At 41.2% G+C, this 27,753-nt stretch overlaps 1 long non-coding RNA gene across 2 annotated transcripts; it reads left to right on the top strand.

The window, feature by feature from the left end:
- Window positions 1-1,444: 1,444 nt before the first annotated feature.
- Window positions 1,445-24,994, top strand: LOC147576147 (uncharacterized). Of its 2 annotated transcripts, none has more exons than XR_015242013.1 (3): window positions 1,445-1,524; window positions 2,033-2,069; window positions 24,730-24,994. It is a non-coding gene; the product is annotated as an uncharacterized LOC147576147 (long non-coding RNA). The 2 variants fall into 2 exon arrangements; XR_015242014.1 differs by lacking the exon at window positions 24,730-24,994 and adding an exon at window positions 22,680-22,810.
- The last annotated feature ends 2,759 nt before the right edge of the window (window positions 24,995-27,753 follow it).

Here is a 27,753-nt window from a genome sequence, read left to right as displayed (position 1 = left end):
CAAAACTCAACTGGGAAGAAATAGAAAATTTAAACAGACCCAGAACCAGTGAAGAAATGGAATGAGTTTTTAAAAGTCTCCCAACAAATAAGAATCCTGGGCCAGATGGCTTCCCCAGGGAATTATACCATACATTTAAAGGAGGTTTATTACCTATCCTTCTCAAGCTGTTCCAAAAAAAATAGAAATGGAAGGAAAGCTTCTGGACTTATTCTATGAAGCCAGCATCACCTTGATTCCCAAACCAAACAGAAACCCCACTAAAAAGGAGAATTACAGGCCAATATCCATGATGAACATGGATGTAAAAATTCTCAACAAGGTACTAGCAAATCAAATTCAACAGTACATTAGAAGAATTATTCACCATGATCAAGTGGGATTCATTCCTGGGCTGCAGGGCTGGGTCAATATTTGCAAATCAATCAATGTGATATATCACATTAATAGAAGGAAGGATAAGAACCAAATGATCCTGTCAATAGATGCAGAAGAAGGATCTGACAAAATAAAGCATCCTTTCTTAATAAAAACCCTCAAGAAAGTCAGTATAGAAGGGAACATACTTTAACATCATAAAAAACATACATGAAAAAAGCCCACAGCTAATAAAATCCTCAATGGGGAAAAACTGAGAGCTTTACCCCTGACATCAAGAACATGGCAGAGGTGTCCACTCTCATCACTGTTGTTTAACGTAGTGTTGGAAGTCCTAGCCTCAGCAGTCAGACAACAAAATGAAATAAAAGACATCCAAAATGGCAAAAACGAACTCTCACTTTCAGTTTCTGCAGATGACGTGGAAAACCCAAAAGACTCCACCAAAAAGCTGCTAGAACTGATACATGAATTCAGCAAAGTTTCAGGATACAAAAATCACTGTACAGTAATAGGTTGCACTTCTATACAGCAACAATGAAGAAACAGAAAAAGAATACAAGAAATTAATCCTATTTACAATTACACCAAGAACAATAAAATACCTAGGAATAAACCTAACCAAAGATGTAAAATATCTGTATCCTTAAACGTATAGAAAACATGGGAAAGAAAATGAAGAAGACACAAAGAAATGGAAAAATATTCCATGTTCTTGGATTGGAAGAACAAATACGCTAAAATGTCAACACTGCCCAAAGGAGTCTACACATTCAGTGCAATCCCACTAAGAGAGAGAGAGACAGAGTGGGGGAGGGGCAGAGAGGGAGGGAGACAGAGAATCCCAAGCAGACTCAACACTGTCAGCCCAGAGCCTAGTGCAGGGCTGAAACTCACAAACTGTGAGATCAAGACCTGAGCCGAAACCAAGAAGAGTCAGACACATAACCACTAAGCCAGCCAGGCACTCCAGTGGAAGATTTTTTAAAAACACATTTTTGATGTGTCTATAAGTGGGTAGGTGATAAAAGTTTCTATCTAATGTGGAACTTTTTTTTCCCCTATATTCCAGTAAGCTGGGACAAGTTCATCTAACACCTCCTTTGAAGACCAGCAGATGTTTCATAAAGGGTCTATACGTGGGAGGTGAGATTCTGAAGACCTATATCCCCTACTTCAGAGACTACCTGAGCTTCTTCAAAAATAATCCTAATACTTGGCTGGGTTTTAAAAGAGCTAATGAATATAAACAAACAGGCTTGTCAGCATCTGGGAGGAAGCGGCTGAAAGAATTTGCTAAATCTACAAAACAAGTAAATCTTTGCTTAAGACTTGCACATGCCATTAATTAAACATTTTTATTGTGTGGCTTGTTTAAAAAAAAGGAAAAGAAACGTCTTGCATTATGTGAACAGGTCTATAAATAATGAATGGATTATCCAGTTTTCGCTGAATGTCAACAGATTTTAGCTGGGTCCTGCAGAAACACAGTGCCCTTTTACTGCCCGTCATTAAAAGAAAAGGGCTTTAACACTTTGCTAAAGGAAGAGACAAACAAGAGAGGGAACATAGGAGCTAGAAAGGATTGGTTAAAAGGCAAACCATTAAAACATTTTTCTATATCTGAAATATGTACCATTTTCTTTCTCCCAAGGTCTAAGTACAGAGCTTGACTGTGAACTTTCATCAAGGTAAGTCCAGAGACTGTTTCAAGCACCCTAATATATATGAGGTGATTTCCTTGAGGACAAAGATTAGGTTAGGCAGTTCTCAATTATATGCTCTATTACTTATTATCATTATCAACACCATTGCTTGAGTCGATGGTCTTACTCTTATAGATGCTTAATAATAATTCTAATAACCAGTAAATATTTATACTCACCATGTACCGATGAGCATTTTGCCAAGCACTTTAAATACTGTGTCTTATTTAATTCTTACAACAAACCTATGAGCTAGGCAGGATTATTATGCTCCTTTAACAATTCATGAGAAGCAGTTACTTTCTAAACTTGCACAAATTAAGATAACCTTTAGATCTAAGAATCTGACACAGGATTCACAAACAAGCCTGATTCCTGAAATACCAATGCTTTACTTCTCTTTATTATATAATAGCCAATAAATATTTTTTCCACTGCTCCTCAATATCCATCCCAGTTGCCCCAAACTCTTTACACTGATCTCTTGCTTGAGTCAGTTATTCCATTTTCCTTCAATTTTCTCACTACTCCTAGAATCCAGAACAAGCACCCTTATCTATAAACTATGACTTGGAAATGTCCTATAGAATGGCAGTTCTAGGCCAAGTAAGTCTATACTCTTCTGTTAATGCCTGCCAAATAATATGGCAAGATGGTAGCAAAAACTTTCTTAAAGGAAACTTCTGGAGTTGGTCCTCATTAATGTCACTTCTATTTATTTAGGGACTGTTAAGGTAACAAGGTGAATTATTTAAAACAATGTAATGAGGATTACTTAATACAATGTGGAGTACCACATCTCTATTTAAGTCTATACAGTTTGAACTCATGTATGTCACGGTTAGTATTATTACTAAAGCACTAGCATATTTTGTTGGGATATAACATTTTCTTGAATGCTTCCTATACACTAGTGAGCACTTTATGTGAATTAAATTATCTAATCCTTTTAGTAACCTAAAATCTTAGTATCTTCTTAAATTTATGAGATATAAGATATCCTTTCCCTGAGCTGTTGGGAGCATTGGTGACTGGCTGCTCACAGCTGAGTTTTTCTCTGAACATTGTCCTCAGCAGAGAAATCACCAAGCCCAAAGTCATGTCCCTTCCTTGGAGGTAGCCTACAGCCAATGCCTTGTGGTGAGGGCCTATAAAAGTCTGCCACCAGACATCTCTGTCACCAGAGGTGAATGTGTGAAGATTTGTCCCAGATCCGGAGCTCCCAGTGAAATTGGCTGAGGTCTTTGTTGCAAGTGCATCATAGCCCAAATCTTCCTTCTGCCCAATCCTAGTGATTTTGCATCCCATAGGTATCATTCCCAGGGGATTCTTGCACTCAAATCTCCTTCTGAAAGTCTATTTTTGAGAAATCAACCTAAGACAATTGGTACCAGAACTTGCCCAAGGAGCTGGGGGAAACCTCTTCAATGGGCTTTAGAGCTGAATTAGCCATCTCACTGGCAATAAAAAGTCCTAGGGTTTGGTGGTGTAATAATCAACTCTAACAAGCTATAATGATGTACTTGTGAAAACTTTCAAGGTTATGATCCTGGACCAGAAACTGGTGGGAGTACTGGTAGCAGCAATATAAGATCTGGTAAATACTAATTATAATGCCCATGTAATCTGATGGATTTTGCTTAGTACCCAGGGTGTATTGCAGAAAGACAATAGATGATTGAGAATGATTAATCACCAACTGAAAGGGAAGTATGAAAGCTAAAGGGACTCACTGGCAGCATATCAAGAGACTTGAGCCTGACTCAGGAAAACTGAGGCTTCCTTCCAGGATTTATTATTATTATTTTTTAACGTTTATTCATTCTTGAGAGATGCAGAGAGACAGAGCATGAGTCTGGGGAGGGGCAGAGAGAGAGGGAGACACAGAATCAGAAGAAGTCTCCAGGCTCTGAGATGTCAACACAGAGCCTGATGAGGGGCTCGAACTCATGAACCGTGAGATCATGACCTGAGCCAAAATCAGACACCCAACTGATTGAGCCACCCAGGCTCCCTTCCAGGATTTAATTTTAAGAGCAGAATTCCAGAGAAGGTTGACTTGTCAGCCTTAGCTAATCTGCTATGCAAAGGTTGGAGACTTAGTTTGAAAGAATTGGATTCTGAGACTGGATCTGGGTCTATGCATACAAAAACCTTGGAACCACAGATTCCCTTTCCACATTCTTCACTGGAAGAAGTGGCTCATTCCTCCCAGTTCAAGGCCAGAGTTTTCTCCTTCCCTGAAGAAAATTCAGAGTCCCTGCCTCACAGGATTTACCTCCACCTCCCTTTCCAGCTTGCCATCAGAAAAAAAGCTAGAGTCAAATTACTACATAACCTGGCCACAGAACTGCTGGATCTTCTAAGGGATAAAAGATTATGTACTGAGGAGCTATAGGATACAGCCAACATGTGGCATTTGGAGCCAGAAGAAAACATATGGGACAGGATTCTGAAGAAGATAGACTTACAAGAGCAGAACCTAGAACTGGATAATGGAGTTTACTGATATGTGAGCACTTTCCTGTGATATGGGATTTAATACCTGTTAAGGATTTCAAGAGATGTTTCCAACAAGTTAGGATGACTCCAAACGAATCTTCTAAAAGTGATGTAAAAATTCCATAACTGGCAAGAATAAAAGACGGCTCTGGAAGAAAGAATCAAAAGATTTTAGAGAATGAGCATACTCTAGTAGATATATATTTAAGGCTGGAAGATATACCAGCTGAATGATTCAGGATGAGAGCCTACAAGGTATTCCATGTTCCATGGTGATAAGGAATGTGCTAGTGTCGCAGGATTCATGCACAGAGAAACAAGACACCGAGGCCTTTTTGTCCAGGAGGCAACTTTATTCCTCACGCCAGCATGGGCTCAGTGGGGTTTGTACCCAAAAAACCTGATCCCCAAGTACATTAAGGTATATGTAGCCTTTTGTACAATTTTTGCTCCTTTTTCTCCCAAGTATGTTAACATATGGTCTGAATGGGTGGTCTATGTTACAGAGTCATGAGGAATGTCTTGCATGCACACATAGCCAGGTCGCCTTCCCTTGTCTTGAGGTTTCACCACATCCCTTAGGGAGGGGCTCTACCACATTCTCTGCTTTAATGTTCAGACCCCCTATTTGGGGTCAAAGAGTATCATCTTGGTTCAGAGGTTTATATTTCCATAACATAATCACATGCATAACTGTTTTCCTTTTGATCATTATCTACGATGTTGGAGATAGACTGTATAACCAGAGGGCCTAGGAAAGCTAGGATTAATCAAGATCCCCAAATCAAGAGGCTAATACTTGTGAGGGTTTTGAATCCCCCAAGAGTTGAAAACCATCTTCCACATAACTCCCTGGAGTCCTAACCTTTCCAGGTCTGGACTGGGACATAAGCAACCTTTCTCATTTGATCTGTGATCACCTCTATGACTTTTCCTTCATCATCTGTCTGTGGGCAGCAGTTGATCAGGTTAAGCTTTCCACAAATTCTTCCCTCAGGAGCAAGCAAGTAATCCAAGACCAAGTGGTTTTGGTAGACAGCACTGAGCATTTTGGTTTCCTGCTTGGCTAGTAAGTTAAGAACTCTGGCAGTTTTATTGGTTATAATTTCTACAACTTCTTGCAGCCTGATTATGCAGTTTAGCATGTAAATGGGAGTGTGGTAGACCCAGGACCCATCCTCTGCCCGGGTGGCAGGGCCATAATATTGAATTATACACTCATGAGGCCATTCAGCATCTTTCCAATTGCCAGTTTGCAGGGCACATCATTTCCTTTGAGACTTCCTGTCCCCATACACTTGGACTCCCAAATGTTTCCCCTCTGGCAAGTGGAAGCAGGAAGAAAGATCAATGAATAGTTACCAGCACACATGACCCTGACCTGCTGAAGGAAGTTCTGTATAGGCTGTCCTTCCACATATCCAGTATAGTCCACCTAGGGCCTGCCATTTGATGGCTGTGTCAACATTATCCCAGGCCTCTCGGAGATGAGGGAAGTTAGAGAAGGGGTGGGGATCTAGCTCACGGTGATCTGGGGTCCCCTACCATTGGGCTTCCTGGGCAGCTGAGTTATAAATCTTTGGCCTAGGCATGTTAAGCTTCCAACAGAGACAGTGAACTTCCTTCCCCACAAGGCAAGACAGTTTTTCCTAATAATTGAGGTTTTGAGGAGCCAAACCCCAATGGGCATTCTGTCCCATTATAAGGTTCACAGGGATCTAATTTGCTAGCCTCCAATGCCATTGTTCCCCCAAATAAATAACAAGAAGAGATCTTTAGAGTCTGGGCTATAGTCTCTGCTAGGGCCAGAAACAGATTTTTCATTGTGACAGAGACAGGAGGAAGATCCTTCTCCATTTCTGCATAAAAGGAATGAAAGACCTGGTGGTCATGGCATTATGTGTGACAGTAACTCTCTTAAACTACAATACAGTTCCTGGGTCTGTGCCCTGTCCATGGATACATATCCCGATCTGCCAGCTACCTCTCCATCTGGGGTCTCCCACGTTAAGACCAGTAAAATTAACTGGGTTAGGGGTCCCCAGCTGACAATTTGGTGTAGTCATCCCCTTTTGAAGGAGTGCTGTTTTGTCTTCTCTCTGGCCCATGATATGTAGTTCCAGGAGTAACATTAAGACTGGGCAGTCCAGGCACACCCAAAACAGGCCCCAGTTGAGAACAGTTCACACATGTACTTATCATTTAGCCTGTATTCCCATTCCCGAGATAGTCCTCCACATGCATTGGCAAAGGTTGACTGGGCATCAACTATGATTAAGCACACATCAAAAAGTATTGACACTGGTTGTTTTAGGTTAGTGAGTTGTATCCTTTGGTTCATTTTGCCCTTGCCTGGAGGGTGGCTCTGGACTTCTTGCTCAGTGAATACTGTGGGTTGAAACCAGTCAATACACTATCTGGAAGATAGAATAAGTGGTCTTAATGTGTATGTAGGTCCCCAGGATCTTTCTCTGGCATGAGAAATGGGTATGGTATAGTAAGGTCCAAGTGACTCCCTGACCAGAGCTGGTTATGCGAATACGTGGGTCACATGATGAGGAATCTAGGTCTACAAAAGAGGTCCAGATTAGAAGCAACCAATACCAACGAAGCATCCTATCCGCAAAAGGAAGGTAAATGCTAACAGAAACCTCTTACTATACTCACAGCTGGCCCAGGTGGCCTCTGCCAATCCTATGGTGAAAAGTAGAGCAAGAATCACAACAACATTGAGAAACAAGGGGTGACAGTGCATCACAGTAAGGAAACATATAGAAGATAAGGACAGTCTGTTTGTTCCACTGGACTGTCAATTCCTCAAGCTTCTGCCGTGCATAAATTAGTCCACTTCTAGGGTGACTAAAGACGGGCTGCAGTCTCCCAGAGCCTCTGGAGTTGTAGATTGCTTCTTCTGTATGGTCAGCTTGCATGGCATTGATGATCAGGAATGCACTCCCAGTTTAGAGATGCTAGCTTCACTCTGCTGTGGTGAATCCATGGACCCATTTTGGCTACCTTTACTGCAGTAGGGGTAGACAAAATGACAGTGAATGGGCCCCTCCAGAGGGGTTTTAGAGGTTGACATTCCACTCCTTCACCCATACAGCATCTCCTGGTTTAAAGGAGTAAGTGTCTGTGGTCAGACTGACAGGTAATTTCTCCCTAACCCAGTGGTGTAAAGTGGTTAGGGTAGAGCTGAGGGCCTGTATCTGTTGCCTTAGGGTTATATTGCCTATCTCATTTAGATCCCCTATTCCCTTGAAAATGGGGGGCGGGGGACAGCCATAAAGGATTTCATAAAGGGAGAATCCCACCCTTAGTGGGGCTAACAGGTGATTGGCAACACTTAGTCCCAGTGTAGATGGGTTTCCTAATATAGGTGGGTTATTTCAGGCACATGTTTCACATTATTAGCATACTGCTTGGGCTATTCTGGAGAGTTGAGGGATGGAGAAATGTTGGCTCAGTGGAGTCTTGAGAGCTGTCTGGCCAATATGGGTTTCCTGATAGAACTACCTGACAAAAGGGGGAGCCAGGAAATGCTCAGGAATTGCTACTCAGCTGTCTTCAAATTTTCACCATCCACCTGGGTGGTAGCTTGCATTTTCAGTATTAAACCAGGTACTCTCATATTGAGAATAGTTAGGGTCCCATTCTGCAAGTGGACTAGGGAACACTGCGGTGGTTAAAGCCACTGATTCCGCTGTTCCTTTGGAGGCCGCAAACTTTGCTTCTTGTTCTGCTTTAGTATTTCCCTGTGCATCCATGGTGTCTCCCCTTTGATGTCCCTGACAATGTGTGAATGCCACTCTTTTAGGGGCCCACACAGCATCTACGAATTCAAGGATTTATTTATCATACTTTATGTCTTTTCCTCCTGAGTTTATTAGACCCTTCTCTTTATAGAATGCCCCCGTGTACATGGAGGGCGGTGAAGGCATACCCATAGTCTGTGTATATATTAACACATATCCCTTGGGTTAGCATGATGAGCTCTGCCTTCTGTGCCAAAGTCCCCTTTGGCAGGGGTTTGACCTCAATGATAGAACTCAGGGTCACCATGGAGTACTCTGTGAGGTGTTCTCCCTCTTTCACAAAACTGCTACCATCGGTGAAATACTCAGCATCGGGGTCCTTGAGGGGCTGGTCCTTCAAGTCTGGTCAGCTGAAGAACACCTGATACATGACTTCAATGCAGTCATGATCTGGTTGACCTGGACTGACAGGCAGTAGGGTTGCAGGTTTTAGGGTTGGCACTACTTCTACGTGAATGTGTGGGTTCTCACATAGCATTGCCTGATATCTGATTATCTGGGTGTTGGTTAGCCAGTATTTTCCCTTGTATTCCATTAATGTTAATACTGAACATGGCACTCGGACTGTCAATTCTTGTCCCATAGTTATCTTGTCAGCCTCAGACACTAAGAGGCCCATGGCTGCAAGTGCCCATAGGCAGGGTGGCCTGCCTTGGGTAACAGAGTCAAGATGTTTGGAGAGATATGCCATCAGATGATGCCATGACCCCAACATCTGGGTTAGGACTCCCACCAGTATGTTCATGAATGTACATGAAGAAAGTCTTGGACATATCTGGGAGACCCAAACCAGGGATGTTGGTGAGGGCCTGTTTGATCTCTTCAAAGGCCCTTTTGCTGTACTTGCTCCCATAACAGAGGTTCTTGCCCTCCTCTCTTTGTGGCCTCATAAATGGGTTTTGCCAAGACCAGGAAGTTAGGTATCCAGATTCTACAAAAACCTGTGGCCCTGAGAAACTCCTGAAACTGGGGTCGGGTAGATGGAACCAGGATCAAACAAATGGCCTGTTTTCTCTCCAGGCTGAGTTGGTGCTGCCCCTGGGAGAGGTGGAAGCCAAGGTACTTGACTTTCTTTTGATAGATTTTGGCATTTTCCTTGAGACCTTATAGCCAGCTTCCCATAGGAGGGTAACATGTTGCCGAGTCCTTTCATGCAATCCTCCTGAGGCCTTCCAGCCAGCGGTAAGTCATCTACATATTGAAGCAAAACACAGCCCTGTTGATCTGCTGGGAAGGCTCTTAGGTCTGAGTCTAATGCAGTGCCGAAAATAGTTGGGGAATTTTAAACCCCTGAGGCAATCTGGTCCAAGTCAACTGGCCCTTGTCACCATTTTCAAGATTCTCCCACTGGAAGGCAAATATTGGTTGACTCTGGCAGGCCAGGCGGATGTAGAAGAAAAAATCCTTGAGTTCTAGGCATGTGAGGAAGGCAGCTTTGATGGGGATAAGATCCAAGAAAGTGTATGGGTTTGGGAACAACTGGGTACAGGGTGACGGCAGCCTGGTTTACTGTGTGCAAGTCTTGTACTGGCCAGTAGTCATCGGTGCATGTCACCTAGACTGGTAGGAGAGGCATGTTCCAAGATGACCTACAGGTTTGGAGGATCCAGTATTTTAGAAGTCTCTCCAGATGCTTCCATATCCCTATCTGTGTCTTACAAGGGATGAAATATTGGTTTTGGTGGATGGGCTCTGCCCCTGGCTTTTGTTTTACAATTTTTGTAGGTATATTCTGGGCCAGTCCTGGTGGGTTGTCCTCAGCTCACACCCCTGCTACTCTGAAGGGCAGCTCAGATCCCTGTTGTGGCTCCTCCATGAGACTGTAAAGGTGCCATTCTTCCCCTTGGGAAATCGTGAGAGTCATAATCTTTGCTTCTGGCTTTCGTAGGGTCAGAGCAGCTTGTTTGTGGGAGTTGAAAGTTATCAGGGCCTGCAGTTTTCTCAATATGTTCTGGCCTATTAAAGCCATGGAGCAGTTGGGGAGGTACAGAAATTCATGGATGACTTCATGGCCACCTAAATTGCATCACCAAGGCAGCAGGAAGGGACCACATGTCTGATTGCCCATGACACCCACAATGGTGGCTTGTCTCTGTGAGAGGAGGCTCACGGGTTGGGTTACCATAGAGTGTTTCACCCCAGTATCTACCATGAAGTTGATGGGTCAGCTCCCCACATTCATTCAGACCATAGGTTCTTGGGGGCCTAACAAAATAGACTCTGGTCTGTCCTAGTCCTCTTCATAGTCTTCCATGGCGGCTAGCCCCACAAAATCACCTTTGGGGCCCCTGAGGCCCTGATGCTGGTAGCTACTGCCCCAGACCACATGACCTCTTTCTTTTTGCTTGGGGCCCTGCTGAGAATTACCCAGCTGCAGGGCACACTCGTTTTTCTAATGGCCTTCCTGAGGACAGTGAGCACACCAGTTCCATCCTAACTTTGGTCCTGGGCAAGATGATCCTCCCTTCCATTCCCCTTTTGGCCCCAACCCTGGCCCTGCAGGGTACCTTTCTGGGAGCATTCAACAGCTCCACCAAGGCAGCAGCTAACCAGTCTGCCTTTTTCTGCATCTTCTGGTGTTCTTTCCTCTGTGCCACCTGGTCATAGTTGACAAACACCTTAGTAGCTACTTCCAGCAACTGACCGGCATGTGTACTAGCAAAACCCTCTAGCTTTTGCAGCTTATGCTGGATGTCCCCTTGGGCCTGACCTATGAAAGCCACATTGACCATCCACTGGTTAATGGGCACCTCTGGGTCAAAAGGGGCGTAGAGACAAAATGCCTCTAGTCTCTCATAGTTTCTCATAGAACTAGCTCAGGCTCTCCTCAGGTCCCTGGAGCACTTCTGATGTTTTATTCATATTTATGACCTTTTTTCCTCCTTCCTTTATGTCATTTAGAATGGTTTCTTGATACTATTTAGTCCTTGCAAGCCCTCCATCTACACTTAAGTCATTTGGGTCCCATTTGGGGTCCTTCCCAGGAAAATGAGCCTGAACATAGGCCTGGGTGTCCAGTATCCCAGCTGGGGCATTCGCCTCTAACCATTTTAGGGCAGCCTGGGTAATTCAGTGACACTCCTCCGTGTTGAAGAGGGTCAGGAGAAGCTGGTGGCAGTCTGTCCAAGTAGGTTGATGGGTTTGAATTATGGACTGCATTAGTTCAATCATAGCCTGGGGCTTCAATCATAGGAGGGAGTATGGTACTCCCAATTTAGGAGGTCCATAGTGGTAAAGGGTTGGTACACAAAAACATGCTGGTCTCCTTGGATCTGGCCTTCCTTATCATAATAGAAGGGTAACCTAGTTTTCCTCAGTGGCATCTATAGGGCTCCCCAGTGTTGCTGCAGGGAGGGACTGTCTCTTATGGCCTGATCTTGTAGTTGCCTTCCAGGAGAGGTATATGGGTTTATAACTGGTACTCCGGGAGAGCTGGTCACATTTGGAGAGGTGGTGAGGCCTCAGAACTAGGGGCAGGCTCTGGTAGGGTCTCAGTAGTCGACACAGCTGGAGGCACAGGTGGCAGTGAGGGGTACAGTGGGGAATATGGCAGTGGGGTTCCCCAGGATCTTCCTAGTGTATAGGTTTTTCAGTTTTTGGCCAGCATTTGGAGGAAGCCATGACACGAGCCCTCATAATTTTACAGTTCTCTTCAATACAGAATTTAACCAAGGCAGCTGGGATAGGACCAGGTCTTGCCAACAGTAAATGTAAGGAAATTGGTCAGGATGGCCTGGATTCCCCACAATGACCCTGAACACTAGGCCAACTAGTTCCTTATCAAGTGAGCCCTTGGAGAGCCAGCCCACCCTGAATGATGGCCAATTTCACAGAATGTCCAGAGCTTTCTAGGAGTTAATTTCACACCATAATCTCCTGAATATCCCTTCTTGAAATTCCTCAACACACACTCTAGGGGAGTTAGTTTACTATACTTTCCATCCATTTCCTCCCCCTAATGGACAACTTTCATGCACAAGAGAGGAAAAAGGGGAAAGGGAGGGACAATTTGGAAAGGACACACACCTGCTTTGTCCATTTCTGGCTGCTTTCCTCTCAGAGATATTTCAGGCACCTCTTAGCATTGGCGGGTTCAGTATCAAGCCCTGACCCAGATAAGACTCTTGAGAAAGTCTGACACTGCCTTAAGCCATATCAGATGGCCACAGAGCCAGAGATTGGGACTCAACACTCACTTTTGCCCATTGAGCAGGTAGGAATCTTTTCACTGTCCATCTCATTCACACACAGTCACACAGCAACTCCAACCCACTGCCCAGTGCCTTAGAGTTGATGTTTTGTTCCTTATAGAACTACTCAGGCAACTGAGAGGTGATCTGGCTCCCCCTCTGCCTCTTAGGGGCAGGTCTACCAAAATGAACCCAGGTTCTTACCAGTCTGACAGGTGGAGCTCCCTGAGCTAGTTCCTGGGCCTCACCAGGTTCCTTTGTGCATCCGGCGCCCTCCCCCCGGGACACCAGGAGGGGCTAGTCTCCTACAGATCAAGCAGTCTGATGGCGCCAGGTGAGGTTGCTTCTCCCGGTACTCCAAGGTTCACACCCTAGTGACAAAGGAGGTGGAAATGCATTGTCTCTGAATCATGGACGTGAGCCCCCAAGAAATGTAGCAGGATTCTTGCACAGAGAAATGGGACACTGAGGTTTTCTGTCCAGGAGGCAACTTTATTAGTCATGCTGGCATTGGCTCAGTGGGTTCATACCTGAAAAACTGAACCTAAAGCACAGTAGGGTATAGCCTTTTGTACAACTTTTGCTCCTTTGTCTCCCATATATGGTAACATACAGTCTGAATGGGCGATCTATGTTGTCATGCACGTGCACATAGCCAGGTTGCCTTCCCTTGTCTTGAGGTTTTCACCACATTCCTTAGGGAGAGGCTGTACCACACTAGAGAGAAGAATCATTAAGTATCACTGAGAAGCTCAGTGGTGGCTGTCCTCCACAGGCTAGCACTTACAGTAGTAGATGTTGTTACAGAGCTGGATTCAGTAATAGCAATAATAGAGGCTAGGTGGTAGATTTTCATTAAAAGCAAGATAAGCACAAGTACCATAATGAGTATATTAGTCTGCTCGGGCTGTATAATAGAATACCATTAACTGGGTGCTAAAATAACAAATTCATTTTCTCAGAGTTCAAGTGACAGGAGTCTCCAAAATCTAGGTAACAAAAGGGCTGGCTTCTGGTGAGGTCTCTCTTCCTGGCTTTCAGGGAGATTCCTTCTGGTCCTCACATTGCCTTTCCTCTGTACATACACAATCCTGGTGTCTCTTTCTCTTCTCATAAAGACACCAGTCCTATCACATTATGGCTCCACTCTTATGATTTCATTCAACATTAAGTACCTCCTCAAAGGAAATATCTTCAAATATTGTCACATTGGAGGCTAGGGCCTCAATGTATTAATTTGTAGGGGACACAATTTAGTCTATAACAATGAACACCTAGGCTGGCAACTATATGGTCTTACTATATAGAAAGCTATGAAAGTGGCTAATAGAGCATGGCATCCTGGTAAGCCTGTTCAGATTCTGGAGGTAGATTATTTCATACTTAGAAATACTGTTGTGAACCATTTCCAAGTGATACAAAACATTATCAGCTTTGGGATTCAAAATAAGAAAGGGGTCTCCAACATGTTTAGGCTACTATATAAGTATTTCTGCTACTTGGGCTATATATATAATGCAGATTCTATGATATTAGAAATATCTATGATGGGAAAGGATGTCATAGGGAATTTTTTGGAGGCTACAATAGGAGAAACATAATATAGTTTGGGGGATCACTAGTAATATTCTGAGATTTGGAAAAAAGGGCTTCAAGTAACCTTGTGTCCATAATTATCCATCATGAGTTGAGTTCATAAGACCCATGAAGTCATAATATATAACAAATACCTCTTGGAGAGGGCATAAATAAATGGCACAAGAAGGTAGTCCAGACCCCCGTGTCAACCACCAATGTTTCATGGGTTCCTCTCCTTTAGCTCAGTTCTATGGCTACATGGGTTAGTGACTTAAGACTAGCTGACAGAAGGGGAACAAAGCCAAATTTCAGCCACACTCATCAGTGATATTAAAAGGGACAAGGAGGTACAATACTCCCATTGGGCAAAGTTTGACCAGTGTACTTTCTTTCCTCTTTGTATAGATAGAGTAGTGGCCTGGGGGAAGAATATATACACTGACCATGAACAATAACAACTAATTTGTTTTGTGGCTCAGACTTTGCATAAAATGAAAGATTGGGAACAAGGAATTAAAGTAAGAGAAATGTGGATGGACCTATGAGAGTAGGCATGAAGTGTAATGATCCTAATGTCACATGTTAACGTCAACACTAACCAGAGGGCATCCATCATAAAACAGATGGCATCCCATCTCAAGAAGACCAACCAACTATAAAGATAAAACAAAACAAAACAAAAAGCAAAACAAACAAAGAAAAACACAACCATTTGATGACGAGTTGATTATAACTGGACTTCTTTCACCCTAGAAAGTACAAAGATTCATCTTGACTAGAATAAACACATAAGGTAGTCTTTGTTGATGGAGGTAGCTCTTATATACTATAAACAGGGAAGAATATTTTAGGTACCCAGATCACCTACTATAGTGCCTCTTGCTAATTTTGATGGTAAATACAGAAGACCAGTGGCCTTAGCCTAAGGAAAGCATGGCTACCAAGCACTCACGTCCCTCATATCAGATGCAGGTATCAGTCACCCCACAAAATTACCTCTGATACTACCAGAAGTGTTAGCTGAGGGTGCAGAGAATCGAGAACGGATAGTAGGGAAGAGGCAAGACGAGATTAAGTTGTGCCTTCAAGGTCAGCTGCAGTAACAGGGCCAATAGTTTAGTCCACTATTTTTTTCTTCTAAATTTCTTTAGCAAAAGAGAACAACATAAATCTAATTGTGCTATTCTCACAAATTATATGAAACAATTGGATCTGAGTGCTACAAGCAGTGGACCATAGAGGACACTGTGCATCACCAAGATTCCAACTTCACGATTAATGTACTCATTCCCTCAGCTGTTGGAAGTGTTGACAGCTGACAGCTATCAGCTGAGACCTTCTGGGGGACTTCCTTCAGCTGGAAAGAGATCACCTCACCCCAGAATACAATCCTCTCCAGGAACTGCTTGTGTCAAATGACTTATTAGTATAGAGATATAAAGGTTTGGCACCGCTGCTTCACAGAGTGATCCCAGTAGGTCATTCTAACTCCAGAGCAACCTGGAGACTCTCTATTGTCCCTGCATTGTATCTATTCAACTTCTCCTTCTGCCTCACCCTACTCCTTTACTCCCCTACATGTTTTGATTCAACAGTGCAATCATATCCCTGTATCAGAATCTGGTTCCTGGAATATTTATCTCAAACAGAGGCAGAGGTACAACTGTAGCCCAGGCAATCTAAATCCAGAGCCTGTGCTGACTGCCTTCTGAGCAGCAGGCCAAATGTCTTCCCTCTCCCCATTTCCCATTCAGTTTTGACCCCAACCTGCTTCTGTGACATTCTCTTGATGTTTAGTGGTATAATATATGTAGTTTATTTTTCTCTGGTAGTGCCCACAGGTTGCACTGATTTCCAAAGCCTGCATTGAAAAATATTTAACCAGGGACAAACAGGAATGTTACAATGCCCAGCTGAACATTTGTGTGTGTAATGAAGTAAAAGGCACCCTTCCATATAGCTGGCTGATCTATGCCCAGCATCTTTGGCCTCTTTGGAGATTAAGCAAATAATTATAGACAGCTTTATGTAGCTATGTTACCACCATTAGGCAATATCTTATGTCATACTTCTCCATGCCAGTGGTCAGTGCTTGGTCCTGACACTGAGTATATTATCCACATTTACACATTTGATATTGAAGGACTTCTTCTTCATACATAGGCAGATTAGAGGTTTGGGACTACAGAATGTATTCCTCTGATGGCTTTGAGAATGGTACAGTAGAAAAACCTAACCAGCGTTTGAAGTTCAAAATACTCCTTATACCTCTACCCTCTGCCAGTGTGGCCTTGAGCAAGTGGGTTTATCTCACTCTGCTTCACTTTCACCTCTTCTACATGATGGTGGAGAACAAGGAGCACCTCCTGGATCTTCAGAGAACTTTCACCCACTTTTGCAGTGCCCTCTTTTCTGTCTCTTTGACGAAAACCACAGACTCCTTCCAGACAGAGTAAGGCATTTTTTTTCATATATGCAAAAATAAAATAAATATTCCTAGCTGGGGCGAGTGCAAATGTCTCCAGACCACAACATTTCCCTAGGTGTGTACATTCTGCTTTATCATCTTGAGTCAGTGACTGTTCTAATACAGAAAATAAGAGAAGCCTGTACTAGGCTCTTATGTGCCTGGAGGATTAACTAGAGGAGATAGCCCAAAAGTGTGATCACAAGATTCCACTTAATATGGTAAAAAGGGGAAAAGGTGTGTGTATGCGAATGTGTGTGTGGGAGGGGGTCAAAGGACAAGGCTAGAATTACCTATTAGCCATTCTTCTGAACATACACTAATATTTAACTCCAAAACACTTTGTCCCATGGGAATTTTATCCTGATACACATTTATATTTCCTAAGCTCTATTTCTCTATTTCCAAAGCGGTTGAGAGAAAAAAAAATCAGTAATCAAAAATCTCCCAACAAAGAAAAGCCCAGGACCAGATGGCTTCACTGATGAATTCTACCACACATTTAAAGACAAATCAATGCCATTCCTTCTCAAAATCTTCCAAATAATTGAAGAGGAAGGAACTCATCCAAACACATTAATGAGGCTAGCATTACCTTGATACAAAAGCCAGGCAAAGACATTGCAAGAAAAGAAAACTATAAGCCAATATCCATGATCAATATATATGCAAAAATCCTCAACAACACACTGGCAAACCAAATCCAACCACATATTAAAAGGATCATACACTATGATCAAGTGGGATTTATCTGTGGGATACAAAGATGGTTCAACATATGAAAAGCAGTTAATGTGATACACCATATTAAACAAAATAAAAGCTAAAATTTACATGATTGTCTCAATAGATACAGAAAATATTTGCCAAAATTCAATACCCTGTCATGATCAAAAGCTGACAGTAAACTTGGAATACAAGTAAGTTATTTCAACATAGTAAAGTCCATATATAAAAAGCCAACAGCCTACATCATTAATAGCTAATATCTACTTTGAAAAAATGAAAGCTTTTCTTCCTGGATCAGGAAAAAGACAATTCCTATTTAATATAGTCCCAGAAGTCTTAGAGCAATTAGGCAAGGAGAAGAAATAAAGAGCATACAAATCAGAAAGCAAGAAGTGAAATTGTTCTTGTGTGCAGACAATAAGATCTTATATTGAAAAAACACTAAAGAGTCCACCAAAAAGCTGTTAGAACTAATCAATGAATCCAGTAAATTTCCAGGATATAAAATCAATATACAAAAATCACTTGCGTTTCTATACACTAAAAATAAACTATCTGAAAAGGAAATTAGAAGAACATTCCCATTTAAAATCACATAAAAATAATACATAGGAGTAAACTAACCAAGTAGGTGAAAGGTCTGTACACTCAAAATTACAAAACACTGATGAAAGAAATTAAATAAGCTACAAATAAAAACACATTTTGTAGATTAGAAGACTTAATATTGTTAGAATGTCCACACCATCCAAAGCAATATGCAGATTTAATTCAATTCCTATAAAAATTCCAGTGGCATGTTTTATAGAAATAGAAAAAAAAATGTAAATTTATATGGGAGCGCCTGGATAGGTAGTCAGTTAAGCATCTGACTTCGGCTCAGGTAATGATCTCATGGCTTGTGAGTTTGAGCCCCACATTGGGCTCTGTGCTGACAGCTCAGAGCCTACAGCCTGCTTCGGATTCTGTGTCTCCCTCTCTCTCTGCCCCTTCTCTGCTCGTGCTCTGTCTCTCTCAGTCTCTCAAAAATAAATAAACATTAAAAAAATTGTTTTTAATTCCTTACCACAAAAGGTAAGGAATAGCTAAATTAATCCTGAGAAGGAAAAACAAAGCTGGAAGCATCACACTTCTGATTCCAAATTACATCCAAAGCTATTATAATAAAAAATGTATGGTATCAGCATAAAAACAAACATATGCAGTGGACCAATGGAACAAAATAGAGAGTCCAGAAATAAATCCATTTATATACAGTAACCTCATCTTCAATAGGGTGCCAGGAATATACAATGGGGAATAATCTCTTAACAAATGGTGTTGAGAAGATGATATATACAGGAAAAAAAAAAGAATAAAATTAGATACTTATGTTATATAAATAAACCCAAAGTGAACTAAAGACTGAAATACAAGACCTGAAATAATAAACTCCTAGGGGGGGCGCCTGGGTGGTGCAGTCGGTTAAGCGTCCGACTTCAACCAGGTCACGATCTCACGGTCTGTGAGTTCGAGCCCCGCGTCGGGCTCTGGGCTGATGGCTCAGAGCCTGGAGCCTGTTTCCGATTCTGTGTCTCCCTCTCTCTCTGCCCCTCGCCAGTTCATGCTCTGTCTCTCTCTGTCCCAAAAATAAATAAACGTTGAAAAAAAAAATTAAAAAAAAAAATAAACTCCTAGGAGAAAACAAAAAGAAAGCTTTATGATAGTGGTCTTAGCAATGATTCCATGGATACTGTAACAAAAGCACAGACAAAGCAAAACGAAAAAATAAACAAGTGAAACTGAATCAAACTTTAAAGCTTCTGTACAGCAAAAAAAATAATCAGGAGTGAAAAAAGCAAAGTACAAGGCAGAGAAAATATTTGCAAACCATATTTATGATAAGGAGTTAGTCTTCAAAATATATAAGGGACTTGTACAACTCAACAGTGAAAAAAGCTAATAATCCAAATACAAAATGGCCTAAGGACTTGAGTAGGCATTTCACCAAGGAATACATATCAATGACTAAAAGGTATTTTTTTTTAAGGCTCAACATCACAAATCATCAGGGGAATAACAATCAAAACCACAATTAGATAATACCTTACACAGAAGACAATAACTTTTGGCTAAGATGTACAGAAATTGGATCCCTGGTACACTATTGGTGGGAATGCAAAATGGTGTCCCTGCTATGGAAAACAGTGTGGAGATTTCTCAAAAAATGTATATGGAACTATCATATGATCCAGAAATTTCACTTTTGGGTATCCAGAAAAATGAAAATTGGAATCTTGAGGAGAAATGAACACTCTTATGTTCATTACTGCATAATTCACAATAGCTAAGTTCTGGAAACAACCTAAATCTATAGAGAAATGAATAGATAAGGATAATGTGGTGTATACATACAGTGGATATTATTTGGCCTTAAAAATGAAGGAAATTCTATGATATGCAATAACATGGATGTACCTACAAGACAGGCTAAGTGAAATAAGCCAATCACAGAAAGACAAATACTTCATGATTCCACTTATATCATGCATTAAAATAGTCAAATTCATAGAATCAAGTAGTGGAATGCTAGTTTCCAGGGGCTTAGGAAAGGGGAGAAAGGGAGTTACTAAATTAATGAGCATAAAGTTTCAATACAACAAGATGAATGTGCTCACAAATTGTAACTATATTCAACAATAATGTATTATACACTCAAAATTTAAGGCTTGGGTGCCTGGGTGGCTCAGTCGGTGAAGTGTCCGACTTTGGCTCAGGTCATGATCTCACAGTTCGTGGGGTTGAGCCCCGCATTGGGCTCTGTGCTGACAACTCAGAGTCTGGAGCCTGCTTCAGATTCTCTGTCTCCCTCTCTCTCTCTCTCTCTCTGCTCCTCCCCCATTCATTCTTTCTCTATCCCTCTCTCTCTCTCTTAAAAATAAACATTAAAAAAAGTTAAAAATAAAAATAAAAATATTTAAGAAGGTTGATCTCATGTTAAGTATTCTTATACTAATAAAACTAAACTCAAAAGAAAACAAAAAGAACAATCAAAAACACTGGGATCCAGGGTTTAGAATCTAAAACCTTTAGGATCTAGGCTGTGTTGTTGTTATTTTAATTTATCTTTGACCATTACAGTATTCTCTCTCCCTCTCTCTCTCTCTCTCTCTCTCTCTCTCTCTCTCTGAACCATAAATTTATATGTGTTAATAATTTGGAACGTAAAATTTTTGTGGATTTCTTGTTTGTTTGTTACTTCTCTTATTGTCCACCCTTCTGATCCAGTTTGTCTGCATTTCCTGAGGAGAGAACATTGCTGAGAGATGGACTAGAATATGGGGGCCCTATCCTTGATTACCCTACTCCTTCAATCACAGACTCTTATAATTCTGGGACTGAAGTTTCCAGACATAGTATACCACTGAAGCAATGCTCAGTTCAGTTATTAAATACCAGAGAAGAAGTATATAAAGGGGCAAGTCATTTCATCAAATAATAAAGCTGTCTGGTTAATATAAAATGAAGAGGAGTATTTGTTCATTACAGATTCAATCTCATCCTCCTTCCTACCTGCTCCTACCATCTGTTCACAAACAGGCCTCCTTTCTCCTTCATTTCCTAGGTTTCCTAAGAATATTTTCAAAGGCTGCTCAAATTAACTAGGGCTCACACGTTAATAAATCTATAGATCAGGAGTACATTTAAACTTACTTATTCCTGCTTAAAAGGCATGATGCAATTACCAACTTACAAGAACTTCATCCCACAAGGAAGAGACTAGTAATGAAAATCTCTAGCTAAAAGAGCTTATTTGCAAGATGCAAATGAACACGTGGCTTATTATAGCTACCCATGTAGAAACTTAGCCCATCAAACACACTGAATAATCCCTTGTAAATCTTGTATGGTTCTAAGGTCTGAATGACAGTTACTAAGGGACAGGCCTGGAATTCAAAGCTAGTCTATTTGAACCCAAAGCCCATGGTCTCTTGCAGAGAATAAGCCTGCCCAGTAACTCTTAAACTCACTTAATTTTGGTCCATAGATGTATTTTCTCACTGCAAATAGTCCTAGCATCTAACTCTGTGCCTGATACTTATGAGACTTTCAATAAATAGCTGATCAATGAATGAATACCTCTGTATACATGAGCATCTCCCATATGGGACACAGTGACCTTTCCTCAAGAATGACCCTCCATAATCAGCAGCAGTAACTTGTGTTTCTGTATTTGGTAAATACATAACCAGATAAACACAGCTTTGGATCTGGATTAAACTTTCAGTGTTACCTAATTCCATCCCTGTATTTCTGATTAGGAAACTAGACCACAGAGAAAGTGGCTTGTCCTAAGCCTCTTAACTAATTAGTTAATGACCAGAACATATTGTGATCTCAGGTTGTTTACCTTCGTTTGGAAAAAAAAAAAACTTTCCTGTGGTTTTGAAAATGATGAAATGATACATGGCATTTCAACCAAGCGACAGTAGTTGAGGTGACCACTCAAAATATTTGATCAAAAGCAAATTATTGTAGTGTAGTTATGTCTAACTCATTTGTTTTTTAACTTTTAAACCATATTGTAAATGAATTATGTACCACCATTACAATATCAGAGAATCTGACTTTGACTATATATTTACCATCACCAGTGAGTTTTACAAATATAATTGTTAATTGGCATCCATGTTAATAGGCATCCATGTTAATTGGCAACTTCTGTCAGTATTCCTTGCAAGTGGTGAAGAACTTCTTCAGCATTTGTTTGTTCAGGGATGTCTTTATTTTCCCCTCATTTCTGAAGGACAGCATTGCAGATAAAATATATTAGGTTGACAGGATGTTTTGTTTTGTTTAACATGGAGACAAGGGAATCCTCATGCACTGTTGGTGAGAACAGTGGAAAACTCTATGGAGGTTCCTCAAAAAATTACAAATATAACTACCATATTGTCCAGAAATTCTACTTCTTGGTCCTTCAGAAGGAAATGAAATCTTTATTTTGAGTGAGCTATCTATATCCCTGTTGGAAGAGGTAATTAAGAGGATGTGACTTCTGGTTGACCCCCATACGAAACTTGGGTGATTGGAGGCTCCTCGCTCCCTCCCTGTCCTTGGAAGGTATGCTCTGCCCACCATTCCCATAGCTGGAGCTATTTCAGGAATGCAGCTTTGAAAGACTAATGGACTAAATACTTGACTGAACCCAGTTAAGGCCTCTGCATAAACTAACGTTCTGTTGAGCAAGTCAGGAGATCTATTTGTCTTGTGACCATACAAGAAAGGAACGGCCTGCCTCATTCTTTGGTCTCTCCTTGCCCTCCATGTACAGGGACCTGCTTCAGATTTCACCCAGGAAACTCTCGAGTTTGCAAGACAACAAGCCCCATCTCCATTGCAGCATTATTTACAAAAGCAAAGACATGAAAACAATCTAAATGTCCATTGACAGATGATTGTATAAAAAAAATGTGGTACATGGGGCGCCTGGGTGGCGCAGTCGGTTAAGCGTCCGACTTCAGCCAGGTCACGATCTCGCGGTCCTGAGTTCGAGCCCCACGTCAGGCTCTGGGCTGATGGCTCAGAGCCTGGAGCCTGTTTCTGATTCTGTGTCTCCCTCTCTCTCTGCCCCTCCCCCGTTCATGCTCTGTCTCTCTCTGTCCCAAAAATAAATAAAAAATAAACGTTGAAAAAAAAATTAAAAAAAAAAATGTGGTACATATATAATGGAAAGTTATTCAGCTATTAACAAGAAGGACATCCTGTCATTTTCAACAACATGGATTAACCTTAAGGGTATCATGCTAATTGAAATGAGTCTGATAGAAAGACAAATATGATATGATCTCACTTACATATGGAATCTAAAAAAACACCCAAACTCATAGAAAAAAAGATTGGTGGTTACCAGAGGTGGGGGTAGGAGGATGGGGAAATTGGGAAATGTGGTCGATTATAAACTAGCTATAAGAGAAAATGGTTCTGGGAATTTAATGTACAGCATGGTGACTAAAGTTACTAATACTGTATTAAATATTTGAAAATTGCTTTCCTTATGAGAAAAATAGATATAGCTATGAAGTGATGGATGTTAACTAAACGCATTGTGATAATCATTTCACAATAAACATAAATATCAAATAATTATATTGTGCATCTTAAGTTTGCACAATGTTATATATATATGTTTACTATATTTATAATTTATAATTATATATATTTATAATTTATTTTATATATATTTATAATTTATAAACATATTTATTATATTTATAATTTATATATAAATATAATATCTTTGTAAAAGTGGAAAATATGAAAGGGTGTAAAATAAATAGAAAAAATATTCAACCAATCCTATGGCAAAGACACCAACCAATCAGAATAAAGTCTGCCCAGTACATGATGCCTGAATGCTGCTCAGAGCAGGGAGACCAGCCTCACGTTATGTGTGTTTCTAGCCTGTTCACATCCTCCTGTTCCTCTTGTGCTCAGGTTGGTTAGTTCATCTGCAAGATGGTCAGGATTTATTATCCTCAACTCGTTCCTCTTCTCTCCTCTCATGTAATTGAGTGGAAAGGATGTTGTATGGGAAGAAGAAAGGCACGTCCGTGTAGCGAAGATACGGCTGAATCTTGAGGAGCCCAATGCATAAGGAGGTGCCAATGCTTGTCTTTAAGCAGGCTGAATGTGACATGTAAGCTTCTGGGAGTGCCATGGAGACTCCAGCAGGCAACCTGAAGTCCACTAGTAGACCCCAACTTTTGCTGAGTACCTCAACATCCGTGCATCCCTGGAAATGAATATTTTGGGGACACAAAATGTTGAGATACAAAGGATGGATTTGAATACTTTCCCTTCTAGGTATGTACTTTTGCTCTTTTCTAATTGACCAACAAACTGGCTGCCCTCATTGAGGACTATAGGAACTTTTGATAATGTGAGACATTAACTTACACGGCTCTGCAAACATGCAATATACAAAATAGTAATAATTTTCTATGAGAAGAGGAGAGCAAAGCTAGTAAGTTAAACAGATTACAAAAGGAAGTTAATCCCATCGGTTTCTGTCTGATTCATTCCGGTCACTTCTCACAGATTCACAGGTGAGTCTAAGAAATGACAGCCATTCTTCAGACCTGACTGAGCCTGGACATCAAGAACGAGTGTTGCTGTGTGTGTGAACAGACCTCACCGCAGGAATAGTGCACAGATGGAAGCACATGTAAAAAACTGAACGTTTCGAATAGGGAAGTTGCTCCTAGGGCTTTACGTCCTTAAAGTAGGGAATCTTATCAATTAGGAAAATTAACATGTAACCGCAAAAGTTGAATTCCTTAGCACGTGGCATGATTTTTTTTTTTTTTTTTTGTACATTCTAGAGAAAGCTGATTACAGGTTGGGAACTGGCCTGTCTGTCGTACATCAGGAAACAGAAGAGCAGAAAAGCTTAGGATACATGTGGTTAAGGCAAAAAGAACTGTTCTCTTCAGCTGGCTGCACAGAAATACTCAAAATGTTTTGAACATCATGACGATTCTTTTCACACCAGCACGATGACTTCTGATACAGTTGTCAGGACTGTTTGGAAACCAATATGATGATTCTTCTCTCACCGACATTATGAGCCAATTTAAGGAGGACATGGAGTCTCCCCTGAACAAATGCCTTGGTCCCAACAGGGTCTATTTTTGTTTCTGTTTTTATTTATATGGGAATATGTTCTCAGTCCCGAAGGATGATGAGAAAGAACTAGCTCCAGGTTTCAACAGTTGCCTTTTTTTTTTTGATAAAAAATTGGTTGCGTAGAATTAGGAGAAATTTTCTCTCAGAAAAAAATGTAACACTCATTCAACATGCTGATCAACTGGTATATCAAAACATAAAATTTGATCTTTGTAAAGGACTATGAAAAATCATTAGGTGTAGTGTCAGCGCCTGACAGCTATTTTGGCTATAATCTATGCGCCTGACATTAAGTTTTGATGGCCAAAGCCTCCATTTCAAAGACATGCATCTCCAGCAAACACCTTGCTGGCCACAGTACTCCGTAAGGAGCCATGCAGTCCACCCATGAAGCTCCCCTTTTAGAAATCCTTAAGGGACCTAGAAAACTGGCCACTTGCTTTTCCCTTTCTGTGTTCTAATTCTTGTTCTTATGTGTTAAATTCACCAATAAAGATTAGAACCATGAAACCCAAGGTACCTCACCCTCAACCCCAATAAGAAGGCAGAACCCTAGGTCTGTGCTCTCTCTCTCTCTCTCTCTCTCTCTTTCTCTCATCCTGCAACCTCACTGTGTTGCCCAGGCATGCCACGTACCCTCCGTACTTGTTCGTAATAAACCTTGCTTTTCCAAAGTTCCCTGATCATTGTTGCTGAGGTGCATCTTGCAATCATTATTAGAACCACAAGGGCCAGTCCTGCCACAACATTGGTTCCAGTTGAGCAAATGACTTTGGGGGCTCATCTTGAGCCCAGTGGGTGCCTTCAGGCATCACTATCCATAGCTGAGACCAACATAAAATACAAGGCCAGCTCTTCTTCAGAGTAGGAATGCTTTTTTTAAAATTTTTTTTAACGTTTATTTATTTTTGAGACAGAGAGAGACAGAGCATGAACAGGGGAGGGGCAGAGAGAGAGGGAGACACAGAATCTGAAACGGGCTCCAGGTTCTGAGCTGTCAGCACAGAGCCCGACGCGGGGCTCGAACTCATGAACCGTGAGATCATGACCTGAGCCGAAGTCGGACGCTTAACCGACTGAGCCCACCCAGGCGCCCCAGGAATGCTTTTTAAAGAGACTTCAGTATAGTGGTTCCTGGGTGGCTCAGTCAGTTAAGCGTCTGACTTTGGCTCAGGTCATCATCTCACCCTTTGTGAGTTCAAGCCCCGCATTGGGCTCTGCACTGACAGCTCAGAGCCTGGAGCCTGCATTGGATCTTGTGTCTCCCTCTCTCTCTCACTCAAAAATAAATAAACATTAAAAAAAAAGAGACAGAGAGAAAGAGACTTCAGTATACCTGTACCCTCCCCTGTATTTGGTTCCCTCTGTGGTCAGAACGCAAATAACCCCTTATTGACACCATTTTCTTAAATTGTGGTAAAATACTCATAACATGAAAGTTACCATTTTAACCACTTTAAAGTGCATAATCCAATGTCATTAAATACATACACAATGTTGTGCAACCATCACCACTATTTAGTTCCAGAATTTTTCCACCATTCCATTTATTTTTAAAGCCATATTCTTGATGATTATTCCTCTCTTTCTCTCTACTTTTCATTCCCTCTCTTCTCTTCCCACTCTTCCTCAATATTTAATTTATAGCAAGTATCTGAAGCTGTCCCTGAAACAAAGTGAGGCAGAATAGTACCAGACATGCAATCAGCAAGTATTTATTGAGCACCTACTATCAATAGTTCTACCATGAATATCATATTGGGTTAGAAATCAAGATGGTAAATTATAGTTCTAGTTTATTAATAACAGCCTATACTTAACTTCCCCTATTCAATAGATAACAGAGGACTAGTGTATAAATAAAGTTAACAATAATGACTGTCTGGGAGTCTCAGGTCCACTGCAAGAATTAGATGTTATTATGTGTGTCAACTCCCTTTGAGAAGCATAAACTTAAGGTGCTAAGCAAATTCATGGAGAAAAAAGTCAAAGAAAGCTGTTTTGAAAATTAAAAATCTCGTTGTCCTCTAGAGGGAGCCATATGCAGGAGGTTATTAACAGACATGTATAACATTGATGAGCTAATGAATTATCACTAATGAGAAGTCAGATCATTAAATAGCTTGTTAGCCTCATATTGGAGCTGGCTTCAAACTGGCACACAGAAGATATATCCAAACCTCTCTCATTTCTGTTCTCTTTTATTATTTGACTTGATCTTTCTTTTACTCCTCCAAACATGGCTCATATTTTCAACCACACAGTTAGGATTTGGTAAGTCTTTGTTAAATACCCATCTTTGTGAATGAGTGAATTATGAATTGTGAATGCATAAATAAATTGTTAGTTGAATGAGTTTTGTAGTGAAGCAATGAACTGTTTGTGGTGAAGTAGGTTTTTCAGTAATTTCTATGGAGATGGAGAGGAAGCATTGGCCCATGAAATTGGGAGATGAGGAGATATCATTTTTCCCCCTTCCACAGTTGGAAATGGAAAAACTGCTTCTCTGTGAAGCTAGTCTATGTAATGCCGCCCCACCCCAAAGATGAACACTATCACTGTTCTGCCAACTTGAGGCAGAAAGATTACTTTTATGAAGAACTCCTTGCTCCCTCTGCTGGCAGTATGGAGTACAACACACACTTTGGAAGTCTCATTATTCGTAATGACAGGAACAGGGAAAACACATGGGGACTATGGGATGCAGAATTTATTTAGTG

This window comes from Puma concolor, chromosome D2 (assembly GCF_028749965.1).
Source record: "Puma concolor isolate L17-30 chromosome D2, mPumCon1.1.hap2, whole genome shotgun sequence".
In the NCBI taxonomy this organism is placed as follows: domain Eukaryota; kingdom Metazoa; phylum Chordata; class Mammalia; order Carnivora; family Felidae; genus Puma; species Puma concolor.
The sequence above is the reverse complement of the archived record's forward strand: the minus strand, read 5'-3'. Positions and strand labels throughout refer to the sequence as shown.